The sequence below is a fragment of the Bactrocera dorsalis genome, chromosome 1 (genome assembly GCF_023373825.1).
Source record: "Bactrocera dorsalis isolate Fly_Bdor chromosome 1, ASM2337382v1, whole genome shotgun sequence".
NCBI classification, from domain to species: Eukaryota; Metazoa; Arthropoda; class Insecta; order Diptera; family Tephritidae; genus Bactrocera; species Bactrocera dorsalis.
The window spans coordinates 14,106,108-14,118,402 of record NC_064303.1 but is presented as its reverse complement, the minus strand read 5'-3'; the positions used below and the strand labels follow the sequence as shown (position 1 = coordinate 14,118,402).

The window sequence follows — 12,295 nt, the reverse complement described above, 5'->3', positions numbered from 1 at the left end:
GGCTAGGCAACGCACAGTAATTATATGTCGTGAAATACAGTACTTTGTCTCGCCAATGTTGTCATTACTAAGGACTAAAGAAAATACACAATGTTAAATAGCATAGCATGACGCGCATAACATAACAGGGTATAGTACAAGTATAACATAAGTCACCAACATAGAGGGGCATAACATATAATGTTATAATATACGAGTATGTACACCATACCACGACGCAGTATTTCGCCTAGAACGTATGCAGCACAGAGTATAACTTAACACAGCACCGCGCAGTATAACATAGCCTTTCAAAACGCAGCGCAAACACTGTATATATTCACCTAAGTAGAGTAGTCAGTACTTTTTCGTAAATCAGCTTTCATTTGCGGTTTACTGCTCATTCACTTTTTCCTTTGTCAGTTAATTTACCCACTCAGCAACACAAAGTACCGATGCTATACAGAGAAAGAGGCAGAGTACCTAAATACATACACATAGCGAATATGTAAAGATTAATAGTATTGCTGTTCGTAGGTAGTAACTGAAATCTTCCACGCTTACCCACTCGTAGACACAAGTAGTGAAGGCAGCGTTAAGTGTCAGTCATCAATTCCATCTTATGCCTAAGACACACACAAATGTATAGATATATGGACACACACCCAGCCAATTAAATGGGCAATGACCAGCGTGTTCGCGGATACTCGTCTCTATGTTTTGTTGTTTCCTCTCCAAGCCGCAGCTAATTGCTGATAAGCAATTGAGTGTGAGATTCTTTTCGCAAGCTATAGAAGTAAGTGTAAAATTAAGTTATGTAAGCTTGTATGGAGGCTTATGTGTCACTCAATATGTTTTGTATGTACTTATGTAAGCATGTGTATGTGGAACCCATGTCAGCTGAGATTAAGCGAATTCTTATAGATTTATAGGCGCTGGATACCAGAACAGAAGTTTTTAAAATGCCTACATTAAAATAAAAGTACACGTTCAAATATGAACGTTCATGTGACTGCATGTGTATGCATGATTAGCCAAGTTTGAGCACATCTGTTTGAAAGTAACCTAACGAAAAATAAGAAAAATGTACGCAAATGAGACTGCAGAAAAGAAACTAGAAATGGCAAAAACAAACAACAACAAAAAGCAGCAACAACATTCAACTGCTGTTACAACAACAACAATAACAACAACTTTTAAAAACAACAACAACAAAAATTTTGCTCACCAAAACAGCAACTACAACAGCAATAACATCAAGTAAATTACAACAAAAAAATGCAACAACAACACAAACTACCGAAGCCCTTAAAGCAGCAAATACAACAATAGCACATTGAATTTACAACAACACAAACGGCTACAACTAGTATAATAATAACAACAACAACATTAGTAATAACAACAACTACAAAAACAACATTAGTAATGCCAACAACAATAATATTTACAACAACAACAACATTAGTAACAACAAAAATGGTAACAGCAACAACTATTATAACAACAACAACATTAGTAACGACAACAACCATAGTGTTTACAACAACGACAACAAATTTACTACACAACAACAAACAACAAAAGTTCCAACAAAACTAAGAAAATTTCTTTCCAAAAATCAACTCTGCGTGTATTTGGCAAAGCCAGTCGGAGAGTTGACTTGACTTCTTCGCCTTGATACAATCAGTAGCAGCCGCACTTGAGCGTCAAGCATTTGCTGTGTGCGGCCGACTGCACCAAATTCACAATGACGTGCTCAACGGCAGGCACAAACACACAAACGCACAGAGAACCACAAAACACAAACACACATGCGCACCAAACAAAAACACTCAAGTAATCTCTGATTGATTTTTCGGTCTTTCAGTTTCGTTCTTCTTGAATTTTTACTCTGTGCTGCTTCCTGCATGCATACATGTTTTTGTGTATGTGTGGAGCCTGGTTGTGTGGCCTCTTTGCCTAGCCTGGTTGTTGTTAGCTTCAGTATCAGCGTAACTTTGCCATTCCATTCAAAACAATTCATCTATTCAAACTCAATTCGTTGCTCAACCAAATCTCTGCCGTCTCGTCTTGTTTTGAATTTTTCGAATTTTCTTTTTGAATTTTTTATTTTTATGCTTTCTTAAAGCGTTGTTTGAGTAATCATAGCCAGTGGAAATTGTTACCTTTAGAAGTTTTATGTTATTTGTGTGGTAGTTCGATTCAATTATTTATTTATTGTGTGGGCTTTTTTTCCTTCGTAAATCTTGTAGACAGACAGCGTGTTTGTGTAACTCAAGCCTTTCTGTGGGTAGTTATAGCATTTTCTAATATCAATTTAAGTGCGGTTTATCAGTGAGATGAGATCTAAACAGAATTTGTAAGTAATTGATTTTGGACAGTATAATTTAGGCACAGAGGAGTTAGTTGTATGGAGTGGATACTTGAGTTGTTGAGAGTTTGATTCTTCTGTTTTTGTATTTTCATAATCTTATTCGTGATTTTTTGGTTTAGGAGTTTGAAAGATTATTTTATAGAATTTCTTTTTTTTTTTTGCTAAGTTGGCTGGGAATCTGTACGAAGTTCATGGTGCTGTAACCTCAAAAAGCTCTCCAAAGCTCCTTTACATATCACTAAAGTTTTGACATTCTCAATGTAGAATATAAGTTGGTGACAAATTTTTTACTTCACGCAGAAGGGATGAAAACACTCAAGCTCCAAGAGTATTTGACACAGTACCCGCCAGGGAAGAAGAAGACCTCCACTCCGTTAGAAAGACCACATAGAGAGCCAGCAGAACCGTAGAGGACCTGGCTACACTTGGAATCTTTAACTGGCGGCAAACAACAAAAGGAAAAACGACTGTTGTAAACTCGGCTATAACCGCCTAAGCGGTGTCTATGTTAATAAAGAAGAAGAATACTTCATATTTCGAATGCACAAGTGACCAACCCACAATTCGCGCTACCGCAGAGCTTATCGTATTCGACTAGTCGCTTAAGAAGTGAAGCTAGTATGAATCAAATAAAGGGGCTTCATCAAATGACAAGGGAGTTAATCTCTGCTGACTATCAAGAGAGTCAGAGAGTGAAGAATCGAATGGGGGCTTTTGTTTTGGGCTTTTGTTTAACTATGCAGCTGAAATGTGGAAGGAAAAATTCTCCGACGTAGTCAGAATCGGACCTGATGAATGAAAGATAAAAAATGGAACGAAAAGGTTGTGTGTCAAATTGTAAGGCGACTTATTAGAACACAACGAATAAGATGGCTACAGGTCATGTGTTTTTGAAAATATATTAAATGTCTTTTTACAACTCCAGAACTCAGAGCTAAAACTTGGACACTGAGCCCAAACAAAAAAACCATAACACAATTTCTGACTTTCGAAGAAAAAATTCTACGAAAAATGCTGGGCATAGTGAGAATCGAACCTGATGAATAGACAGAATCGAATAAGATGGACTGATGAACTTGACCAACTAATTCAAGTAGAAAACCTGGGGCGATTTATTACAGCGCAACCAATAAGATGACTATATCATGTGACAAGAATGGATGATTCAAGAGCTTCAAAAAAAGTAATAGAGGGGAAAGCATTCAACAACAAAGTAAAAAAGAGGCCAAATTCAAGTTGGAAAGATGAAGTAAATTAAGATCTAAAGAAACTTTAACTGAAAAACAATACACATACAGTAACACTGTTCCCACGACAGTAGAGTATACTTAACCGGAACAGATGCGGATTTTCTATCCAGTTAAGGACTGTCAACTCAACAGAATTCTACCGCTACAACAACAACAACAAAAACAGACAGAGTAACATGGAATCACAAAGTACAGTAGGCCGAAGCTTACAAAGAGCTGCAGAGGCAAATGATGATGATGAGTACTTAGTCAATAGCATTAACTTACAACTCTCCGTGAAAGTTGACAAAGAAAGGTCCTAAAACTTAACCTGAAAAACGATCATTAGTTTTTTAATTATTCTAGTTTAAAGGAAAGAAATGAAGAACGCAAATCACATAAGATAGTGCTGACTCTCTGAATTCGACTACATCTTCAACTAAGCCGATAACCACAAACTTTACAAGCCTTTCGCTTTTAATAAAGCTTTAAGCCAAATAAAATTTTATAGTTTACACTAAAACGCAATTTCTGGCTGAATATGCAACCAAATCTAAGATTTCATGGATTAAAGTAAAAACAAAATTAAACCCGAACTACACAAAGCATTGCAATACAAGAAAGCCACACAACATTTTATTTATTTTTGGGCGAATCTACCTTACCTATACCGCTATAGTCAAAGTAAATTGTATGCAACACAAACACGCAGCGAAAGAAACACAGCGAATCACGATGTCCTGCGAGTATTAACAAAGTGAATTGTATAGCAAAGCCACAAAGCCATTAATCGCATTGCTGCGAAACGGAAAGACGTGCCTTATTTTCGGCGACGATACGCTTTTTTACAAATCCGCATGCCAACACTGCATAAAGAAGGTAGAGGCAACGCGGATAGTGGAAGAAGAAATTAAAACGTAGCAAAGCACTGAATGAGCGGCATGATGAGTTCAATGCGCAAAAGCACTGAATTCATGTGGATTTGCTTAAAAAGTAAGCACGAAGGCGACGCAGAGGTTCGCAGCACATTAGGGTGGGACTTGACCAAGTTTCCAATCACACAAACGAGCGTATGAAGCTCAGGAATGTGATTTACACAATGTGGACGCGATTTTTGATTAAGAAGAGATGTTCAGAAGAGCGCGAGGTTCAATATATTCTCTGAAGGTTCACACATTTCCCTGGAGACTCACAAATTGAAGTCTTTTCATGGTTTCATGGCTTCATATTGCCTACTTAAGCACATACTTGGAAAGTTTTGTCGGAGCTTAAGTTTGAAGACATAGTACGAACCTCAGCACTACCTCAAACCTAAATAATTACTCTTTGGAGACTCGCAAACTTCAGTGGAAACTCACATAAGCCTCAGCATGACTTTAAACCTAAAAATTTCTCTATGAAGACTCACAAGCTTCAGTGAAACGCCTTCTTAAGTGCGTCCTCGAATATTGTTAATTGAACTTACGACATTTGTAGTGCGAGCTTCGGCACGACTGAAACCTTCAGCTGAAGATATCAAAGCCAAGTTTCAATGACTAATAGGCGAGGGTCCAAATCTAAATTACTTTATAAACTATGTCTAAAAACGGCTTTGGAAATTTTGTTTCGAACTCAAAGTATTTGATGTGGCGGCAGAACGTAAAGTCCGATGTAAACCGGCAGCAGAAAAAAACATCAGCCCGCAGTTAGTTTAACCTATAGAGGCCTGTCTAAAAACGACCTTGACAAATTTCGATCGAGCTCAGAGCGTTTGCAGTCAGGGCAGAACGTAAAGTACGACACAATCTTAACCAGGACATCAGAGCGAAGTCTTCAGTCCGAATATTTTGTTTAGTCTATGGAAGCCTGTCAAAGACAACCTTGAAATCTACAGCAGAGAGCAGAGTTTATCAAAGAAAAGTCTTCATGCAGAATATTTTTGTTCGAGCTCAGATCGTTTGAAGGCGGGATAGGAACCATAGCATCACACAAATCTACATCAGAAGACATCGGAAAGAAGTCTTGATCACGAATATTTTCTTTAAAACTCAGATCGTGTGGAGTCACGGTAGGAACCATAGCAAGACACAAACCTACTGCAGACGACCTCAAACAAAAGTCTTAACCTCTTGTTTGGAATCGCGGCAGGAACCATAGACAAGACACATACCTACAGCAGAAGACTTCAGAGAGAAGTCTTCAACCCGAATGGAATTTAGCAATACCATATCTGACGTTTAGAAACTGAAGTCGATATTAGACAATGGAAGCGTATATAGTACGTCCATATTAAGATCGGGTTAGCGAACTGAGGTAAAAAATAATAAAAAATGTGTCTCCCACCTTTAAGTACCACCCTAATGTATATAAATAACCACAATAAAATCACTTAAGGAAGTCAGACTCACCTTGCTGTTTCTTCGCTTTTGTTTGTTTCCGATTTTGTCTTCACTTGCTGCTCTAAAAAGTAGCGAACGTTGTGTGCCGCAAAACCGAAACGGAAAATAAAAGTTGCCAGTCTTGAGCGCTGAGCGGAATTTCAATAGCTGATACACGGCGTCGCAGACGTCCGCATGCCGACCATTGCGTCGCGTACGAGCAGCGGCTAAAGTAATAACCGGCGTTAGTTTCTAGCACGTGGTAAGTGTGCGTCTCCTCCGCCAACTCCTCGTCTGGCTGCCGATTGGCGAGCAACCAAATACACCAAGCACTCGCGGTGCTACTACAAACAGCTGCTGCTGACGCGTATGCGACCTTAGTAATGTTACAAGCAATGTGTTGCAAGTACTTAAAAACGTATTTTGGAATATGACCAAAATGCAGACTATCTCTCTTCCGTAGTAGTTGTTGTAGTAGTGGTAGCGGTGTTGTTGGAGCGTTGTGCTTCATGCGCAGCTTTTTTCACGGAACAAGTGCCGTCCAAAATTTTTTCGGTATGTATATATGTATGTGTGTTGGAGTGTCCTACACAGCGAGCGATCGACTGACTGTCTGTCTGCCTGTCTATGCGGGTCTGCCTGTCTGCTGGCTGCTTTAACTATGCCTGCATGGCTTTGCCTGCTTTTCGATGTGCTTGCTTGTGTGTGTGACGGTATTCAGCAAGCGAAAAAATCAACACAGCGCCTGCTTATCCTCTCAGCTTGCCTCAAATGCTCACATATACATATATTTATATATAACGGTAACAAATTTCCACCAACAAGCAACTATTATTATGCGACTGCTTTTACTGTTGTACCGTTATTGCATAGCATGAGGCGCTTGCCACGACAAAAAGCTTTCAACACACACTAGCAACACGGTTGAAGAATGCACGAAGAAGGCGAGAAAATACAAAATGTTGCGGATGCAAAACAGTAGAGGACGAGCGACCGGCGAAAAACGTTTGTATGTATATAAATAACGGTTGTTTCTGTGTTGTTGTAAAAAAAGTAGACGTCGAAAAACGGGCGCACGAACGAACGAACGAACAAACGATTATAGGGAGCGTTGCACGAACCGAAACAATGATAATAACACTGCAGCAACAACAACAACAATTGCTGTATGTGTGTGTCGCGGAGTAACAGAAACAAACTGAATGCAAAACTAACAGCACCGCTTTGAAGCGGAATTCAGCAGTTATCCTTTATTATCCTTTGCGATTTTATATTTATGCTTTCTTGTTGTTATTGTTGTAAGCTTTAGCATGCACGCGACACATGTATTTTAGGTGTGTAGTTGGAGGTTGCACCAGCCGGAAGGATGACACTTCAGCACTGCGCCACACGACACTAAAGGCAACACATTGTCGGCGGCGATTTGTGGCAAGTTGTATGCGACTGTGTTGCAAGTTGATTTTTTATTTCAATATTTAAAAAATTTTTTTTTGAATTTTTTATTAATTTTTTGGAACTTTTTTAGATTTTTTTTTCTGCAACTTTCGTTATTTTTCGTTATTAATAATGCTTTATTACTGTTTTCTTATTCTTTCTGCAAAATTTTAGCACTTTAACATACTTTCTGCACTTTTTACACTGTGTTACACACAAAATATTTTTTTTCCAAAACACAAAATTAATCACAAACAGTTACAGCTGCAAGAAAAATAAAAAAAAAATCATAACTTATATAAAAACATTAATCTGGCTGTTTTTACAACAACAAAAAAAACGTTTTTACAACAACAACAAAAATAGTTGTTTTTGGCACCTCCAATTAGTTAACACTCCACGAGCAAATGGCAAAAATGTTCCTTGTGAGGCGGCGTCTTCCTTGTACGTGCCACACGCGCAACTCTTAACACTGCCAGCACGCAGTTTTCACATTCATAACGGGCGACAAGCGCGACATTTCGCAGATGCTACACATTTTTCACAAAAATATTATATTTTTGTACACTTTTTTGTTTATTATTTATCGCTACTTGCTTTATGCTCACGCACTTTTTTGTCTTTACAGATTTATTGCGGCACTTTTTCCTATCAGATTTACGGGTTTTATCGATTTTTTAGCCGCTTGCCACACATAAACATGCTGGCTGATAGGCGCGCATAGCACAAAAGCGAATACACAATAAAAATAATGCAAAAAACACTAAAAGCATGGAGCACAAAGGATATGCGGGCTAGCAGCAGCACGAGAACGTTGATTGAAGTGGCAAAGAAGCACAAAAAACTAAAATATATAACTGTAAATTACAGTTTTTAACAAAACGTAGTTCACTATTTTACCGTTTCTGAACTTTTTTCAACAAAATCACGCTTTATCACAGTCAATACTGAAGAGAATACAACTTAAAGGCGCTAGCGCCTATAGGTATGCTAACTTTTTGCAGAAAATTTTTATTTAAAAAAAATTTTTCATAACAAAAAATACACTTTATTTAGAAAAAAAACACATTTTCTTCCAAATTTCCAAATTTTTTGTTTAAAAAAAGACAACAAATATTTTGGACAAATCTTTCATATCCTTTTTATAGCCTGTCTTCACCATAATATCTCTGCTTTCCAAAAAATGTCTCAAACAATTCACCAAAACTTATTCCAGCACATTTTTATTTTCAAAAAATTTTTCATACCAAAACACAAATTTTTTTGTTTTAAAACAAAAACACATCACAAAAATTATTTTGGACCAAACCTCATACAATTCACTAAAACTCACACAAATTTCAAAAAAATCACACATTCAATAATTTCACCAAAACAAAATTATCAAAACCTTGAACATTTAAAATTCACATTTACTTTAGCAAGTATGTCTGTTTGTATACAAGCCCCGAAAAAAGGCTATCTGTACGCGTTAGTCTACGGCACGCAGCGTCTTCGCTGCATAGCTGATTGTTTCACTGGAAGTACGAAACTCGACTGGTTCGTTCATTTGAATTGGCATTCTGCGGGCGAAATGTTGTGGAAACGAAATGCAGCGAAACGAAATTGCACGCACACAAATGCAGTGCGGAATGTCATGCACAAAGGCAAACCACACAATAAAAAGGATAAACACTCAGGCGGTGAGAGTGAGAGAGCGCCCAAGTGGCAGAGCGCAAACGATAAAGGCGGAACAGTGTTGGGTAAATGAAGGTAACCTATTTGATGAGGAATAAAATTCTACTGAAATAGAAGAGTTTATTCCAAAGACTTTAAAACTTTGTTTAGAATAAACTTCAGAAAATTTTTGAGTTAATTTGTATAAAAAGGTAATTTGCTAACAAAAATACATTTAAGGCTTGCGTTAGCGCTAAAGCTCATAAGAGTTAGAAGAAGTCATGTTTATATAACTCCCGATATTTTGGGATCTTCAAACCTAAAAGAACCGAAATTAAAACTCACAGGCTTCTTGAGCCGCTCGATTTTCCACCAAGATCGTGTGATATCACACCGTAAGACTTTCTGTGGGGGATATAAAGTTTAAAGTCAACGCGGACAATCCCGCTCCGATCAGCCCTTGGAGCAAAACATCAAGCGTGTCATTCCCCAGTTACCAATCGAAATGCTTGAACGAGTCATCGGAAAATAGACTCAACGGATGGACCATCTGAGACGTAGCGATAGCCAATATTTAAAAGAGATAGTCTCCAAAAAATAAATGCCAAAGAATGTTCGTCATGACTAGAATAACTCATTTTTATATAGCTCTGGAACTATGGTATTTTCAGAAACTAAAGCAGCAGGGAATTGTTTAAGAATACATATAACCGAATATTATGTTTCCTTAAAAAAAAATTAGTACATCGTTTCGCTATCACCCTAAAAACTTGCCAATATCTGATCAGAAAGTAACAAGACAAAACCAGAGCTCTGATTGGTAATCGACTAGAAACTATAAAATACCGTCAAGCAAACGCTTCTCGATTTAGAAAAAAGACAAAAAGTTTCTCGGGATTTTCTATGCCTAAAATGGCCTCATCTAGACATACCATTCCGCCAGTTCGGTGAGATGTCTGAAGGTATGCACACCCAAGTGCTTAAGCCATGACCTCCTAAATCCTTCAAGAAGGAAGTGTTCGGTTGTTTCCACCTCGTCTTCTTCCATACAGCTTCGGCAGAGAGCGTCTGGTAAGATTCCCAGCTTTACCGCAACAAAAAATTCTGAATACAAATATTTTGAACATATCAATTCTACCTTGCTATGTATTGAAGATGATTGACTTCTACAACTAAACTTTCTACGAATAGCAGTAGTAAATATTGCGCCTGATATCGGTCTGTGAAATGCCAAATGGATCATACTCGAATCATAGTTTAATTGTAATGAGTTCTGAAGATAGCTTATCTTAGTTAAAAATCTCAGCATATTGAGTTTTGGAGCCCATTTAAGTAGATAGGGTTCAATTGTAGAGGTTTTACAACTATAGAACTGTTTCGATGATCTCTAAACGGATCCAAACTTAGTTGTAAAAGTATTGTGTAAGAATTTTTCACATTCTCTTCCAGTCGGTTAAGAGCGAAGTAAAATTTTTGCCGTTCCTAAGGTACCAAATTGACAGATATTCAACGAAAAAGCCGAGGTGCTTGGGAAGAATACTGGCTATATGAAGATACGCTTAATATTTGTTACTTTAAGTCTTGAAAGTCTTAGGAAAGTATAAGGAGCCACTGCCTAATGATCCATCGATACCTTTCGCGCGGTGATTAAGTCTAATTAATTAGTGTAAATAGCTAAATTCTTTAAATTTCATCGTAAAATCACACGCCTGTCGCCAAAACCCCAAAATTGTGACTTCAAAAAAAATAACAAGGACAAACGAAACGGTCGAGTGTAGGGCAAATCGCTCGGAAAATGTAGCAACATCAAAAGTATAAAAGCAATAATAAAGGCATGAAAACAGGAATGTAATGAGGCAGATGAACGACTGCACAAGGATAAAGCAGTAAGGCGAAGTAGCGATAACGCACAAATGGGGAACGCAAAAAAGTAGTGAAACAACGGAACAGAGGAACACTGTGAATGTGCAGTGCTGAGTGTTTCGCAATATTAAAAGAGAGAGAGAGAGTGGAAGAGAGAGAGTACATGCGGGCAGCAACGAGTGCCAAAGGCAGGCGCTGAGCATAATGTTGATGAAAATAGCAGCAAATGCTGTCGTTGCTCTGCGAATAGCAAGGATATTTTTGACAGATACTTTTAGGCACAGACACAGATACACAAATGTATATATGTGTATATTTATATTTATGCAGGTGTGTGCGTGTTTATTTAAAGAGGCTGCTGGATGTGTGTGCTTTTGGATTTTCAGTTTCAACATTTATGTAAACATACACACACACAGCCGACAAAGCAGCGATAAGGACGCGAATCAGAAAACGAAATATGCAGCTACAGCAACGATAACTGCAAGCACATATATATGTATGTCTGCTTATGCATATACATATGTACATTTTATCGACATACTTATCGCGCTGTACTGTGTGCTGTTTGGTAAGGACGAGGACACTGCAATACATATGGATATATCTCTATATATATGTCTATACATATATTATATATATATTTGTTTATATATATTTAAGTCTGCGTATGCAGAAGTATGCACGGTTCGTTGCCGTTGCCGCTATTTGGTTTTACTATCGCTGACTCGTTTCGGGACACCAACGATTGTAGCCGACAGTACCCGCACCCGAAAAATGCGCTCAGGAATATGGGTATAATCAAATGGGAGATTGTTGGGCATACATTTGATGCTTTGCGATGTTTTTTTCCTTTTTTTGAGAAAAAGTAGAGTGTTTTTGTTTTTGAAAAGATGAGTGTTGTGTATTTTGGGCGATGGTTTTATGCTTTTGTCAAATTTTTTGTTTTGATAAATTTTCTAAAAAATTTGTTATATAAAAACACGCAAAAAAGTAGTATATTTTGGCATAAAATAGCAAATATTGTTTATTCTAGAGGATAGTTTTGGGTTTGTTGCCTTTTTTTCAAATTTTTTATTTTGAAAAATATTTTAAATTTTTTTTTATAGAAAATCACTCAAAAAAGTACCAAATTTGTGGCATAAAATAGGAAATATTGTTTATTTTAGGCGTTGATTTTGTGTTTTAGTGGACTTTTTTGTTTATAAAAATTGTTGAAATATTTTAAGCATTAGATTTGTGGCCTAAACTAGCAATGCAAATAGTCTTTGAGACTTCAAAAGACGTTCACAAAGCCTAAGGGCAAAGTTTACAAAGACTGAGGATTTTTAGAAACACGATATCTCCTTTAAAATCACTTTTTTCTATAAATCGTACTAGTATGAAATGTACTCTTAGCT

The 12,295-nt window shown here is 37.4% G+C and overlaps 1 protein-coding gene across 12 annotated transcripts in view; it reads right to left on the bottom strand.

Moving 5' to 3' along the window:
* The window catches only part of LOC105228487 (semaphorin-1A), a 481,986-nt gene that overhangs the window by 466,199 nt on the left and 3,492 nt on the right, over positions 1–12,295 (bottom strand). For 8 of the 12 annotated variants that reach the window (XM_049455900.1, XM_049455926.1, XM_049455929.1 and 5 more), the window contains exon 2: positions 5,973–7,640. The exons of 1 other annotated variant lie outside the window; for it this stretch is intronic. The gene's annotated coding sequence lies outside the window, so the exon portion shown is untranslated. Of the gene's footprint in view, positions 1–5,972; positions 7,641–8,685; positions 9,099–12,295 lie in introns of those variants that run through there. 3 more of the 12 variants (XM_049455915.1, XM_049455908.1, XM_049455905.1) reach the window with 3 other exon arrangements.